Source organism: Sus scrofa, chromosome 13, assembly GCF_000003025.6.
Source record: "Sus scrofa isolate TJ Tabasco breed Duroc chromosome 13, Sscrofa11.1, whole genome shotgun sequence".
NCBI classification, from domain to species: domain Eukaryota; kingdom Metazoa; phylum Chordata; class Mammalia; order Artiodactyla; family Suidae; genus Sus; species Sus scrofa.
The window spans coordinates 198816274-198832036 of NC_010455.5; the positions used below are offsets into that span (position 1 = coordinate 198816274).

Consider the following 15763-nt stretch of genomic DNA (forward strand, 5'->3'; position numbering starts at 1 on the left):
ACCTGATGCCTTGAAGCAGTCCATGTAATTTGTTCGGAACAAGGTTGAACAAGGTTGTTTGGAACAAGGTGGAACAAAAAGAACTGAAAATTTCTAAACAATTCTTTGGGCAAGGTAAGTTGAGCATTTTAAATAAGATCTAACTTATGGAAGATAGCATGAGAAAAAGAATGTATAATATGTATGTCTGGGTCACTATGCTGTCCAGCAGAATTTGACACAGCACTGTAAATCAACTATACGCTAATAAAAAAAAATGAACAAAATGAAAAAAAAGGTATAACTTATTTGCATCTTTTCAGAAGTATGACTTACACATGTGCTAAGTAAGGCAACCATATTTTCCTTTCAAACAAAAACATCACCTAGAACTTTGATACATACTACACCCAAGTGGGGTTTTATATATTAAAATTGCATTTGATGAGTTCTGGTTTGTAATTTTTTGGAGGACTCCTCTTCCCCTTCCACTTGTTTACACAAAGGCAGATGTCACTAAGGCTTCCTTCTAGGAGCCTCTTCCAATCTCTTACAGCTTCAGTGGGTGAGATTGAGAGATGGAGGAGATGGATTTGGGCAGGGATAATGGGCTTCATCCTATCTCCACTCTGATATCTGCCTGTTGTCTGCTTTCTCATCACCTTAACCCAACAGGGAAGGCTGGATCCTGGCTGTCTCCACCCTCTGCTGGGTGGGTAAATCCAGTTCTGGGGTTCGGTATTAAGAATCCAATTCTGGGGTACAGTATTAAGTGACAGCAACTTCAGCCGTACAGCTTTTACAGAAACTTCAGCTTCCTCCTTCAGCCTTGCTTTTGCCCATCAGCAAGGCGTAATGCAATACTTACATTGTGGAAGGTCTGATTCTGGTTCTTATCTGTCACTTTTTTCAGGACAAGAATGTTTTCTCACTCTCCTCTAGTCCTAAACAACTATATTTAGTTACTCCAAGGTCAACTAGTGAAAACAATACCGGTGGCTCTGATAAATCAGAATTATGACTAAATATTGGAAGTGCTGTAAATAAAAACATAGAGTAGAACTTCATGGTCTCTGCCATTCATCAGCTGTTTTGACCTCAGAAGAACCACTTAATCATCCCAGCCCTCAGTTTCCTCCTCTGTAAAATGGTACCTTCTCATAGGATTATTGCAAAATTTACACACATTGATATTCGTGTATGAGTAAAGTGTTTAAAATCGTGCCAGGCATGTGATAAATACCTCATGAGTGCTTGCTGATAATATTATTATTTTTTCCTTTGTTTGGTTTATGTTGTTTTATTGCACAATATGAAAAAAAAAAAAAACTCATGACACAGAAATAGCCAAGAAAGATCATTTTTCTCTCTTTCATCCTTTTTGGGGAAAAAAGAAAAATCTGCTTTATAGCATCAAGATCCTTTCCCATTCAACCAAAATGGCAAGAGACAATTCAATCTTGGGTCAACTCCAAACCAGTGAACATCACAGAGTAAAGTAACAATAAATGTATCAAAACTCAGTAGATAATATGCCTGAGTGCTCATGTTTATCATAGAGCTTTAAGTGTTTGAAATAGTTTATATAAAATTAAATTAAATATGAAAATCCTGAAGTATGTTACTGAAACACAGTTTGAGAACTAGTGCTCTGGACTGAACCTGACTAAACCAGTTTTTCCTGTCAGCAAGGCAGGACCTAGAAAGATTTATTAAATAGAATTCTAAAATTCTAATTTAATCAGAGTTATCCCCCCAACCCTCTCAAAAAAAGCTCATTTTGAGAGCTACAAATCCAAAATTGAAGTTTAAGAGAAACTCTTTCTGAGTTTCTGGTAGTCTTACTGAGTTCACACAACTTTGAGGGGCTCCATTCACGTTGCATTGCAACAAATAGTGCCCCCAAATGGGTGGACACAATGGTTTTCCAGAATTCTTCCAGTCACGTCCCTAGGGATTCTGTGATTATGCTTGGAGATTTGACCAATGAACTCTGTTTTCTCTTGTGCTGAACAGAACAATGGCCCCTCAAATATTTCTACACCCCAATCTCTAGAATCTCTAAATATGTAAACATGTTATCTTAAAACATGGCAGAAAGGACTTTGTAGCTTAAGTTAAAAACCAAGACATGGGGAGAGGATCCAGACAGCTCCAGTGCAATTACATGAATCAAAATGCAGAGCATTTTCCCTGGTTGTGTTTGGAGGAAGAGGTGACTAAAGAACAACGGCCAGCAGTGCAATCCTACTGGTTTTAAAGAAGGAGGAAGTAGCCATGAGCCAATGAAGGCAAGTGTCTTATAGAGACCAGAAAAGACAAAGAAACAGATACTCCTCCTTGAACTTTCTAAAAGAAAAGCAGCCTTGCTGATGTCCCAATTTCACCCCAGGAGGCCCTACATTGGAATTCTGACCTCTAATACTATAAGGTAATGAATTTAAGTGGTTTAAGGCACTAAATTTGTAGTAATTTGTTATAGTAGCAAGAGAAAACTAATCCTTGATTTATAACAAATCTAGAGAATTTTTAGCAATATGGTAGCCATTCTTCAGTGAGTTTCTCTTTAAGCATAAAAAAAGCAAAACAGGACAAAACAAAAATCAGAAAATCCCATATCCTCCTTGATAAACTAGACCCAGTTTAAATGTATGTTGTCATCCATTCAAGAAAGATGTTTGCAGTTTGTTTGTTTTTTTTCTCAGAACTTACTGGATGCTAGATATAGTGTTACATTTACCCAAACAGAGATGACATGAACCCTTCTCCTAAGAAGTCAACTGCCTACTTAGGAGAAACAAATTCTTCCTTCCGCAAACACTGAGTAAAGTGTATGCACCTGGAGGTTTCTAGACATCAATTTAATTGATTCTTTAACCATTCTGGGAGGTTATGATATTTTCATCATCCTCCTTTTACTGATGGGAAAACCGAAACACATATGGACAAAGAGCTTTGCCAAGGTCACGCGGTAATAAATGGTGGAGTCAGAATACAATCCCATGCAGCCTGGCTCCAGAGCTGATAGCATTGAGTATTACAACACACTGCTTCACATACAAATAGTATCAATGCCAAGGTGATAAGCAAAACAATAGAGATGAAAGAGAGGGCATGTTACATGCAGGGTACTATGAGACATCAGAGTAGTAGTCTTTTGAAGAAGATAGAAAATGCTTATTGAAATGGTAACATTCTATCTTAACATGAATTAATAATACTAGCTAACATTTGCTTTTTTTGCCCATGTATCAGTTAGCTATTTCTGCTTGAAACTCTGAAACTTAATGACTTAAAATAATAAGTACTTATTCATAGGCAATAGTCTATAGGTCATCCAGATGGTTCTCCTGGAATGGCCTGGACTCAATCATGCATCTGTGGTCACTAAAGATTTAGGTTGGCAGCTCTGCTGATCTAGGCTGGGTTTCCTCGCATGTTGGGGGTCAGGTGGCTATAGGCTGGCCTGCCTCAGTCTTCTTCATGGACTCTGTGTCCTAGCATGCTAGCCCAAGCTTGTTCACCTGGAGGTGGCAGGGTTTCTTGAGAGGCAGCAAACCAGCATGACACTGCTTCTGCTGTCTTCAACCATACAGAGCAAGACACAGAGAATTTGAAGGGATCCAAGAGGAAATGTTTCAAGGAAACATAGACTCTACATCTTGATGGGAAAAAAAAAAAAACCCTGCAAGGCACAATACAAGGGGCGGGGGGCAAGAGTGTAGAAAATTGGAAACATTTTTGTTGTTAAACAAAAGACAAGGGAGAAGAGCATGTGCTCCCAACGCTCAAGGGAGAGGAAGAACAGAGGTGCAAAGATTCTCTGGTGCTCAGTCTGGTAGGAATACAGTTGCATGCTGTGGAGGGCCAGAAGACTGGGGAGGAGAGCAGGAGTCAGAATGAGGTACCAGGCAGCAGGAACTGAGGGTGGAGAGAACCATGAAGAGCTAAGAGTCTGCGGAAATTGAAGGGAGAAATGATTTGAGTAGAGGAGACAATTGAGAGACACTTAAGAGGTAGAGTGGACAGGACGTAGCCACTGCTGGCTGTAAGGGGTGAAGGAGAGGGAGGATTTAAGAGTATGCACTGATGTGGATGCCATTCAAAAATCAGGAAATTTCAGAGAAAAGACTTTTGCAGGTTTGGGAAAACTCAAGGGTGTAGACAGCTGGAGACAACCCATTCACCATTTGCCTAAAAAATATTTTGGTGCCATTATGTTCATGTACTGTTATAGGCACTTAAGTTGCCTTAGACACTAAACAGCCAAAAATATGTGCCTCCTGGAGCCTTTATTTTAGTGAAGAGCCCAACAATATTCACCAAAAATATAATGAAGAAGCCATTTTCAAAGTGTGATAAGCAGTTACAATTACTATGTGTGGTAGTTAATCCTAGCCACTGTAACAGAACTGCCACAAACTGGATGGCATTAAACAGAAATAGATTTTCATGCAGTTCTAAAGATCGTTAAGTCCAAAATCAGTATCACTGGGTCAAAGTCAAGGTGACATGCTGACATGGCTTTGCTCCTTCTGGAGAGTTTGGGGGAGATTTCGTTCCTTGCCTCGTCTAGTTTCTGGTGGCTGCCAGTATTCCTTGGCTTGTGAGTGCATCCCTCCCATCTCTGCCTCCAGGGTCACCTTACTTTCCCCTCTTCTGTCTGTGTGAGTTCTCCTTCCGCTTGCTTCTCAAAAGGACACTTGTGATTACATTAAGGGCTCACCTAGATAATCCAGGGTAATTTCTTCATCTCAAACTCCTTAATTTAATCCCATCTGCAAAGTCTCTGCCAGATAAGGTAACATGTTCACAGATTCCAATGATCAGGATGCAGATATGTAATTTGGCAGTGGCAGGGTGGGGGGGACGGCATTTTTCAGCCCATGAAACTACGGCTCAAAGGAAATGCAGAGGACAGTGTGTGGGAGCAGGTGTGCTGGGGATTAGGGGGGTAATGAGGAGCAATAAGACAGGATGGTTCATAAAGGCCTTACTGTGGAAGTGACAGGCAAGGATGTCTGGAGAAAAACATTCTGGGCAGATTCAAATGCAAAAGCAAGGATGGGGAGTGCAGCAATATGGTGCAGGTGGCAGAGATAAGGGCAGAGGAGGGCCAGTGATGGCACAGGAGTGACACAATTAAGTTTGTTTTAGATGGATTGAGTTGAGGTCACCATGGAAACTCCAAATCCTGGGCTAGATGGAGGAAAGTTTTTAAGCGTTAAAGGGGAGGTGAAATCATGATCTGAGATGAGATCAACTGGAAGAAATCTATAGAAAGAAAAGAACAGTAATTATGAGACAGAACCATATGGCAAACTGATGTTTAATGGGCAGTTGAATTCTCATCTGTCTATAGAAACTTGGATTTTAGAAAGCAAAGTACCAGTCTCTTTTATCAGATAGCCTTCAAGCTAGGCTAGATCTTACTTCATGGCAAAGGCTTAACTTCAAAGCTGCAGAGGTGCACAGAGGACTAAATATATTCTCCTTCCTGATCCACTTTCCTGATCACCACAGAGTCTCATTTTTTCTGCTGCAGTTTTGCATCCTAACCTCCAGGTTGCCTAGTACTCTGGACTAGCATTCTATACTTGTTTGCTGCAAGACTTCAATAGCCATCTTAGTTTTCATTGCCAGGAATCATAATACTTCTACCACAGGAAATCAAGACAGGCAATGGTGTTTTCTAATGGGCTAATTTTCTAAGAAGAGGTGAACAAAAAGAGGAAAACACCTGGTCAAAATTCACTTATTTTCATAATTAACTTAGATGACAACTTGAGAAGGCTAGGTGTAGTTTGGCTGGCCATTATTATCAAGGAGTCAAAATTATTATTCAGGTGAAAATAAGCCTCATTTCTGTCACAAATAAAATAAATATTTTATAAAGCTAAATATATAACTATCATATGACCCAGAAATCCCACTCCTGGGCATATATCTGGACAAAACTTTCATTTAAAAAGATACATGCACCCCTGTGTTAACTGTAGCACTATTCACAATAGCCAAGACATGGAAACAGCCTAAATATCCATTGACAGATGAATGGACCAAGAAGATGTGGCATATATACGCAGTGGAATACTACTAAGCCATAAAAAAGAACAAAATAATGCCATTTGCAGCAACATGGATGGAACTAGAGACTCTCATACTGAGTGAAGTAAGTCAGAAAGAGAAGGACAAATACCATATGAAATTGCTTATAACTGGAATCTAATATAGGGCACAAATGAACCTATATACAGAAAATAAACAAGAAAATCATGACTTGGAGAACAGACTTGTGGTTGCCAAGGGTGGGGGGGGAGTGGGATGTACTGGGAGTTTGGGGTTAGTAGTTGCAAACTATTGCCTTTGGAGTAGATAAACAATGATATTCTGCTGTGTAGCAAAGGGAACTACATCTAGTCACTTGTGATGGAACATAATGATGGATAATGTGAGAAAAAGAATGTATATATATATATATATGACTGGATCACTTTGCTGTATGGTAGAAATTGACAGAACATTGTAAGTCAGCTATAGTATAAAAATGAAAATCTAAAAAAATAAATATTTTATGAAATATTTTTTGTTTATTCTTAAAAGATATACTTTTGTCTATACTGATTTTTTTTCTGGTGTTTCTTTTTTTTCTTTTTTAATATTGATTTTTACTTTTTCCTATTATAGCTGGTTGAATGTGTTCTGTCAATTTTCTACTGTACAGCAAGGTGACCCAGTTACACATACATGTATGTATTCTATGTTTTCACATTATCATGCTCCATCGTAAGTGACTAGATATAGTTTACAGTGTTATACAGCAGGATCTCATTGCTTATCCAGTCCAAAGGCAATAGTTTTCATCTATTGACCCCAAATTCCGAGTCCATCCCACTCCCTTCCCCTCCCCCTTGGCAACCACAAGTCTATTCTCCAAGTCCAATGATTTTCCTTTCTGTGGAAAAGTTCATTTGTGCCATATATTAGATTCCAGATATAAGTGACATCATATGGAATTTGTCTTTCTCTTTCTGACTTACTTCACTCAGTATGAGAGTCCAGTTCCATCCATGTTGCTGCAAATGGCATTATTTTGTTCTTTTCTAGGGCTGAATAGTATTCCATTGTGTATATATACCACATCTTCTTAATCCATTCATCTGTCAGTGAACATTTAGGCTGTTTCCATGTCTTGGCTATTGTGAATAGTGCTATAATGAACATGCGGGTGCATATGTTTTTTTAAATGAAAGTTTTGTCGCGATATATGCCCAAGAGTGGGATTGCTAGGTCATATGGTAGTTCCATGCTTAGTTTTCTAAGGTACCTCCATACTGTTCTCCATACCAGCTTACATTCCCACCAACAGTGCAGAGGGTTCCCTTTTCTCCACACCCCCTCCAGCATTTGTTATTTGTGGACTTATTAATGATGGCCATTCTGACTGGTGTGAAGTGGTATCTCATGGTAGTTTTGATTTGCATTTCTCTAATAATCAGGCATGTTGAGCATTTTTTCATGTGCTTGTTGGCCATCTGTACATCTTCCTTGGAAAAATGTCTATTCAGGTCTTTTGCCCATTTTTCCATTGGGTTGTTGGCTTTTTTGCTGTTGAGTTGTATAAGTGGCTTGTATATTCTAGAGATGAAGCCCTTGTCAGTTGCATCATTTGAAACTATTTTCTCCCTTTCTGTAAGTTGTCTTTTTTTTTTTTTTATGGTTTCCTTTGCTGTGCAAAACTTGTCAATTTGATTAGGTCCCATTGGTTTATTTTTGTTTTTCTTTCCATTACTTTGGGAGTCTGACCTGAGAAAACATTTGTAAGGTTGATATAAGAAAATGTTTTGCCTATATTCACCTCTAGGGGTTCAATGATGTCTTGTCTTGTGTTTAAGTCTTTTAAGCCATTTTGAGTTTCTTTTTGCGCATGGTGTGAGGGTGTGTTCTAGTTTCATTGATGTGCATGCAGATGTCCAGGTTTCTTAGAAATACTGACTGAAAAGACTGTCTTTTTCCCATTTTATGTTCTTGCCTCCTTTGTCAAAGATTAATTGACAGAAGGTGTCTGGGTTTATTTCTGGGTTCTCTATTCTTTTCCATTGGTCTGTATGTCTATTTTGGTACCAGTACCACACTGTCTTGATGACTGTGGCTTTGTGAGATTGCCTGAAGCCTGGGAGAGTTATGCCTCCTGCTTGGTTTTTGTTCCTCAGAATTGCTTTGGCAATTCTGGGTCTTTTGTGGTTGCATATAAATTTTTGGATTGTTTGTTCTAGTTCTAAGAAAAATGTCACGGGTAATTTGATGGGGATTGCATTGAATCTGTAGGTTGCTTTGAGTAGTATGGCCATTTTACAATATTAATTTTTCCAACCCAGGAGCATGGAATATCTTTCCATTTCTTTGCATCCTCTTTAATTTCCTTGATGGATGTTTTATAGTTCTCAGCATATAAGTCTTTCACCTCCTTTGTCAGGTGTATTCCTAGGTATTAGGTTTTTTGGGGTGCAATTTTAAAAGGTATTGTATTTTTGTATTCCTTTTCTAATATTTCATTGTTAGTATATGGAAATGTGACTGATTTCTGGATATTAACCTTATATCTTGGTACTTTGATGAATTTGTTGATCAGTTTGAGTAGTTTTTGGATTGAGTCCTTAGGGTTTTCTATATATAGTCTCATGTCATCTGCATACAGTGACAATTTTACCTCTTCTCTTCCTATTTGGATGCCTTTTATTTCTTCTGTTTGTCTGATTGCTCTGGCTAGGACTTCCAATACTATGTTGAATAACAGTGGTGAGAGTGGTCATCCTTGTCTTCTTCCAGATTTTAATGGTAAGTTTTTCAGCTTTTCTCCATCGAGTATTATATTTGCTGTGGGTTTGTCATAAATGGCTTTTATTATGTTAAGGTATGTTCCCTCTATACCCACTTTGGTAAGAGTTTTTATCATGAATGGATGTTGGAGTTTGTCAAATGTTTTTTTTCTGCATGTATTGGGATCATCATTTGATTTTTGACTTTTGTTAATGTGGTGTATGAAGTTGATTGATTTGAGTATTTTGAACCATCCTTGTGAACCTGCAATGAATCCCACTTGGTCATGGTGTATGATCTTTTTTATATGTTGTTGGAGTCAGTTGGCTAAATTTTATTGAGAATATTTGCATCTATATTCATCAAAGCTATTGGCCTATAGTTTTCTTTTTTGGTAGTATCTTTGGTTTTGGTATTAGGGTGATGGTGGCATCTTAGAATGTCTTTGGGAGTGTTCCTTCTTTTTCAAACTTTTGGAAAAGTTTAAGGAGGATGGGTATAAGTTCCTCTTTGTATGTTTGGTAGAATTCGCCTGTGAAGCCATCTGGTCCTGGGCTTTAATTTGTAGGGAGTGTTTTTATTACATATTCAATTTCATTTCTGGTGAATGGTCTGTTCAGTTGGTCTATTTATTCTTGATTCAATAATGGCAGGCTATAAGTCTCTAGGAAGTTGTCCATTTCTTCTAGGTTGTCAAATTTGTTAGCATACAATTGTTCATAGTATTCTCATTTTTTTTTTTTTTGGATTTCTGTAGTATCTGTTGTGATTTCTCCTTTTTCTTTTTTTTTCTTTTTTTTTTTGCTTTTTAGGCCCATACTTACAGCATATGGGGGTTCCTAGGCTAGGGATCTAATTGGAGCTATAGCTTCCAGCCTACACCACAGCCACAGTAATGTCAGATCTGAGCTGTGTCTGTGACCTACACCACAGGTCATGGCAATGCTGGATTCTTAACCCACTGAGTGAGGTCAGGGATTGAACCCACAACTCATGGTTCCTAGTCAGATTCATTTCCACTATGCCACAACAGGAACTCTAATTTCTCCTTTTTCATTTCTTATTTTGTTTATTTGGGTTTTTTCTCTCCTCTTCTTTGTGAGTCTGACCAGAGGTTTCTCAATTTTGTTTACCTTTTCAAAGAACCAGCTCTTGGTTTTATTGATTTTTTTCTGTTTGTTAAATCTCTATTTTATTGATTTCCTCTCTGATGTTTATGATTTCCTTCCTTCTGCTGACTTTAGGTTTTGTTTGATCTTTTTTTTTTCTAATTCATTTAGGTGACGGGTTAAGTTGTTGATTTAAGATTTTTCTTCTCTTTTGAGGGAAGCCTGTATTGCTATGAATTTCCCTCTGAGCACTGCTTTTTCAGCATCCCGTAGATTTTGAGTGGTTGTGTCTTCATTATCATTTGTCTCAAGGTATTTTTTAATTTCCTTCTTGATTTCCTTATTGACCAATTGGTTTTTTAGTAGCATGTTTTTCAGTCTCCATGTAGTAAGTATTTTTTATCATTTCTTTTCCTGTGGTTGATTTCTACTTTCATGCCATTGCAGTCAGAGAAGATACTTGAAATAATTTCTATAATTTTAAATTTGTTGAGGTTGGTTTTGTGCCCCAGTATGTGGTCAATCCTTGAGAATGTTCCATGTGCACTTGAAAATAATGTATGTTCTGATATTTTTGGACATAATTTCCTGAAAATGTAAATTAAGTCTAATTTTCTATTGTGTAATTTGGGATCTATATTGATTTTTTAGGTCTTATGTCTGGTCTTTACCTATATAACCCTACTTTGTGATGATATACATAACTTGAATAGTGAATTTGGGGAATAAAAATTTTATGTTAGAATGAGATTTTATTCAATTGCTGATTGTGACAAATTTGCGTTTAATATTTATGAACAAAATAGAGAATGAAGCTTGACTTATTCAGTATTCATTCCCTCCCACTAGCTCTTAACACTTTGGTTTATTTGATATAAATGTGATAATCATCCAAGACTTCTAAAGTTGTCCTAAAAGTGTCTTACTACTGTTGCCAAATTCACAGTGGATTGGACAGATTAAGTTCTCATATTAAGTCATGTACCATAGGCAAATCAAACATATTTAACAAATTTGACCCAGCTGTGAGACTTATAACAAAGAAGAAGACACCTACTCTCCACTAAATTGAGGTCTCAGCTGTCTTATGAAGAACTGGAGCCATCACTAGGAAGTGGATGAACCTGTTGGGTAATATAATTATGCTGAGAAATATGAGCTCAGCGTCAATCATGCCAAAACAAAAAGCCATTGTGTTGAGTTAACAATTTTCAGCCTTGAATGGAAACTGAAACTAAGTAAGCTTAATCAATCACTCAAATCTTTCAGTTACAGAAGTTTATTATTTATAGCTGATTTCTTTTCAAAGGAGTGTTCAGCCTCATATTGGTCACTTTTATGGTTGAGATAGCCACTTGAAAGATTTTACCATTAAAACATTTCTGATCAAATTAATTTTTCCCATATTTTATGAGGTGGAGGTCCCAGCTATGCAATGTAAAAGAAAGTTGGTCAAGGTTTTGGTCTGTCTGCACCTCCACATCCTAACTTTTTGTAAAGTACCACTATGATCCACTTCTAAATAAAGGGATAGATACACATTCTAAGATGCAAATCAGGCTTCCATCAAAGCATGTTCCCTGTACTCTGCACTTGTGGATCATCCTAAGCAGTGGATCCCAAATTTGCTGCTCCTCTGAGAGCCTTTATAGATATCAAAGGCCATCTTTTGCTGCAGGCCAGCTGACTGACTCTTGGGGATGGGAAAAGGGGACAGGTGACCCTCCAGTTGATTTTGATGCATGAGAGAGTTATCTGGACACAAAGCATATGGAGCACCTTTTCAACCCATGTCATGCCCAAGGCTTCAACCATGATTTGACTATGATCCATGACTTCCAAAACTCTACTTTAGATTTTTAACATTTAAGGACTGTGCAATAATGATGACCAATTAGCTGTGGTGGATGAAAGCCATCATTTACAACCACTGAACTGGGTGTTAGGTACTTTCTTATTTCATCCTAGTGACAGCCCAATGAGAAAGTTTTATTTATTTCTAAGAATTAAGAATCTGGGGTTCAGCAAAAACACTTGCACAAGGCCATACAGACAGTAAGTAACAGAACAGTAAGATGCAAGTGTGTGTGTATCACATTCCAAATACAGGTCAGTAGGACAGCCATAAAGGTAACCCAATCCTGGTTCCTTGGAGGAAGGGAATCTAAGCTGTAACTTGGAGAATAAAATGGGGCCTGATTAGGGAGGCCAGAATGGGGTGCTGGAGGGTGGGGAGAGCTTCTAGAAAGGGGGCAAAATAGGAGAGAAAGAGTTTTCTAGGCTAGAGCAGAGGATGGGCGATGGGTAGCATATGCAAAGGTCTGAAGATAAAACATAACATTCTGGTGATCCAGATGAGGAATAACCTGAGATGTCCTCAACTGGCTCAAGTAGATATGGCACAGTGTCAAGATTATCACATTAGGGATTCTATGGAAAAAAAGAACACTTTGAGTTTATACAGTCTGAACTCATATGAGTTCAATAATAGGAAAAGGGTGTATGATAATCTAGCCATGATATGAGAGAAGCTTATTACAGACAGTGGGTGAGAAAAAAAATTCTGTTTTTAAGTCCATTAGTGTGTTTATCTTCTAAGATAATTTCCGCCATACATTCTAGAAGTGGATTTGAGATTATCTACTGTGAGTCCTTTCATTTAGTTAAATAATCTAAGCCTCAGAGAAGGTCTGTGGCTTGCCCAAGGTCCAGCAGCTATCCAAATGGCCCCTAGCTAGCTCTGGGATATAGGGTGGTTGGTTCCCAAACAGGATTATTTTTTATTCTGCCCACTTGCAAGTAAGTCATTGGAGAGAATGGAGATCATTTTGCATAATTTACATGATAAAAAATAATAAAGAAAAGGCACAGCTGACTGCTTCTTGGATGGTCCAGTCTATTTTTGACTTAGGCAGTTCTTCTACCATTATCTTTCATCCAAAGCCATTGCATAAACACAAGCTCATGCACATGCTTGTATGAACATCTTTGTGGGAGAATTTCCGTCACAATCCCATGTGTATTTATTATTCATTAATTTTTAATTTTTTAAATTATAGCTGATGTATAGTGCTATGCCAATTTCTGCTCTCCAACATAATGACCCAGTCATATATATATATATATACACACATTATTTTTCTCATGCTATAGTTCATCATGTTTTATCCCACGAGACTGGATATAACTCCCTCTTGCTATGCAGTAGGGCCTCATTGCTTATCCATTCTAAATGGAAGAATTTTCAGAGTCTCTGTTTCCCAGAGAGGTTTTACGATGGCAAAGTCCTTTAATTAAAAACCTAAAAGGCACAGCGTTTCCCCCTCAAAAATTACATATTCAGTACTGCTGTAGAGTTTTATTTAATAGTACATTTGATACAGATTTCTCTAAGGTAAAGCTAGCCTATGTCTATAAACATAAAAGTCTGAGGGGCAGCGTATTCTATCCCTGTTATCTGTGATGAATGGCTAATGCTTAATTAATACAATATGCTGGGTGGAATTCTAAGACCCCCCATATTACTTTATTTAATCACAAAACTGCCCTGTGAAGTGGGCAGTACTGTCATTCCCATGTGACAGGGAAGAAACCTCAACAGCCAGAGGGTTAATTCAGTTGTCCTAGGTTTGTGGTTCTCAACAGTCATTCTCCAGACCAGGAGCATCAGCCTCACCTGGGAACTCACTAGAAATGCAGTCCCCTGTTCCCCACCCTGGACTTCTGAATCAGAAACGCTTTGTTTTCATAAAACCCTCAGGTGATTCTGATATCCCTAGTCATCCAGTTAGAGAGCCGCAGCCCTGGGGCATCCACTTAAAAAATGAAGCCAGGATTTAAATATAGACAGAGTGGCACCAATCCCAGCTGGTAAATGACAGAGCTGAGACCAAAGCCAGGGTGCCAACAGCTGGTTTACCTTCTCTGGTTTAAGCAGTGTTGATATAAACAGTCTAACTAGATTATTTAAGCCCTAACCGCTATTGGGATTCAACTTCATGACTCTCATTGATGGCGTAAACTTTGGGACGGTACCTTCTGCCCAGCTGTTCCCATTAATTTGTCCTGCATCACAGCTTTCTTAGTATGGGGGTCCAAACCCGGGGGATTTCCAGATTTGAGCCATCTGACCTTAGAAAGTTTTTATCAGCCTTGAGGACAAGAATTTAGGCAGGCTCTAATTCCAAATATGCCTGGTTAAAAAAAATAATACTAATAATAAGTAGGTCAGGTTGTCTTTCTAAAAATTAACTTTTTTTTTTTTCTTTATAAGACAAACACATTTCACAAGGCAGCCAGAACCTCATTTTAAATGACCTCCTGACACAATTGAGGCACAATGTTGGAAGGTGAAGCTGATATTTGGTGCAAGTGACAACTAGATTCTGAAGTTCACTACAATAGCTGGAAAGACCTTGTCCACATGAAAAATGTAAAGCATACTGACTCCAGGTACAAATAACACTCCATGGCGCCTTCAGCCGCGCTTTAACCTCTTTGACCTCCTCCCTCATTTTGAGGTCTCGAAAAGGCGCATGACAGCAGCACAGCCACATTCTAGGAATAAAGACAGTTTCAGAAATAATGACTTGACATCATTATTTTATCTGCCTTTTCCAGTTTACAAGGTGTATAATTTCATTGACTTCTTGCCTATTGGGAAGGAGGACTCTTCTAGCATATTTTGAACATCTCACGAAATAGTTCACAGATAGCTTAATATTCTAATTGTGTATAAGACAAACTGTGAAATGGCAGATGCCTGGGAGGGAGCTTGTGCCACAGAGTCTGAATTACCTCATACCTTTGAGATTAGCAGGTCCTCCAGATCAGGGAGTGGTAACCAAACAGTTTTTTTTCCTTTTATTAAAAAGTACCATTAACTCCAGTTCCAGTTTTCGTTCCTCCCTGGCTTTCATAAGGAGTGTCGCCGGCACAGTGACACGAAATTCTGCTTATTTGCATTACCAAGCACAGGAAGCGTAATGGGAAAAGGGCTGCTAATAAAAATGAGTTCGGACACTAGATGTAGATGAGACAAATACCAAGATCTCCATGTGGGAGATCAACATAACCTGATATCCTATAATAAAATCCCTACAATGGGGCCATTTTTTTTAATGCCTTTGGTGCTTGTTTGTTTGTGTACGTGTGTGTGTGTCACTGTATGCATGTGTATATCTATCTATCATCTATCAACAGATAAGTCTTTCTACGCATTCATATAGAACTTGAATTTCTCAACTGTCTGTTAATACAAAAAAAAAAGACCTAATCCGTGCCTACTCCTTTATAAATACCATACTGTGATGTCCTGAGTGGTATTCAAACAGGTATTATTTGAGGTTAAATTTTAACCTGAAATTAGAGTATCTTAAGAGACTCCTATCAAATAGCATCAATTAAACATGTGCCTGAAGAAAAAATTATTATGTTTTTGTCTTTTTATCTTTTTAGGGCCGTACCCATAGCATACGGAGGTTCCCAGGCTAGGAGTCTAATTGGAGCTGTTGCTGCTGGCCTACACCAGAGCCACAGCAACGCCAAATCTGAGCCACGTCTGTGACCTACACCACAGCTCATGGCAACGCTGGATCCCCAATCCACTGAGTGAGGCCAGGGATCAAACCCAGAACCTCATGGTTCCTAGGCGGATTCATTTCCACTGAGCCGTGATGGGAACTCCAAAAAATTAAATTTGATACAGAATAGTTACGAGGTTAAAAACCTCATCAGTTTATTTTCTCATCTTTCTCTCTCTCTTCAAATACATACATCATATTATAATAATTATACATAATATAGAAATATCCTATGTGTATATATACTATATATATTTTATAGATATATATATA

General features: G+C 38.2%; 1 long non-coding RNA gene across 1 annotated transcript in view; it reads left to right on the forward strand.

Annotated features, from left to right (window-relative positions):
• The window catches only part of LOC106505851, a 53442-nt gene continuing 39979 nt past the window's right edge, over positions 2301-15763 (forward strand). The window contains exon 1 of the long non-coding RNA XR_002338058.1: positions 2301-2410. This is a non-coding gene — a long non-coding RNA (uncharacterized LOC106505851). The remainder of the gene's footprint in view (positions 2411-15763) is intronic.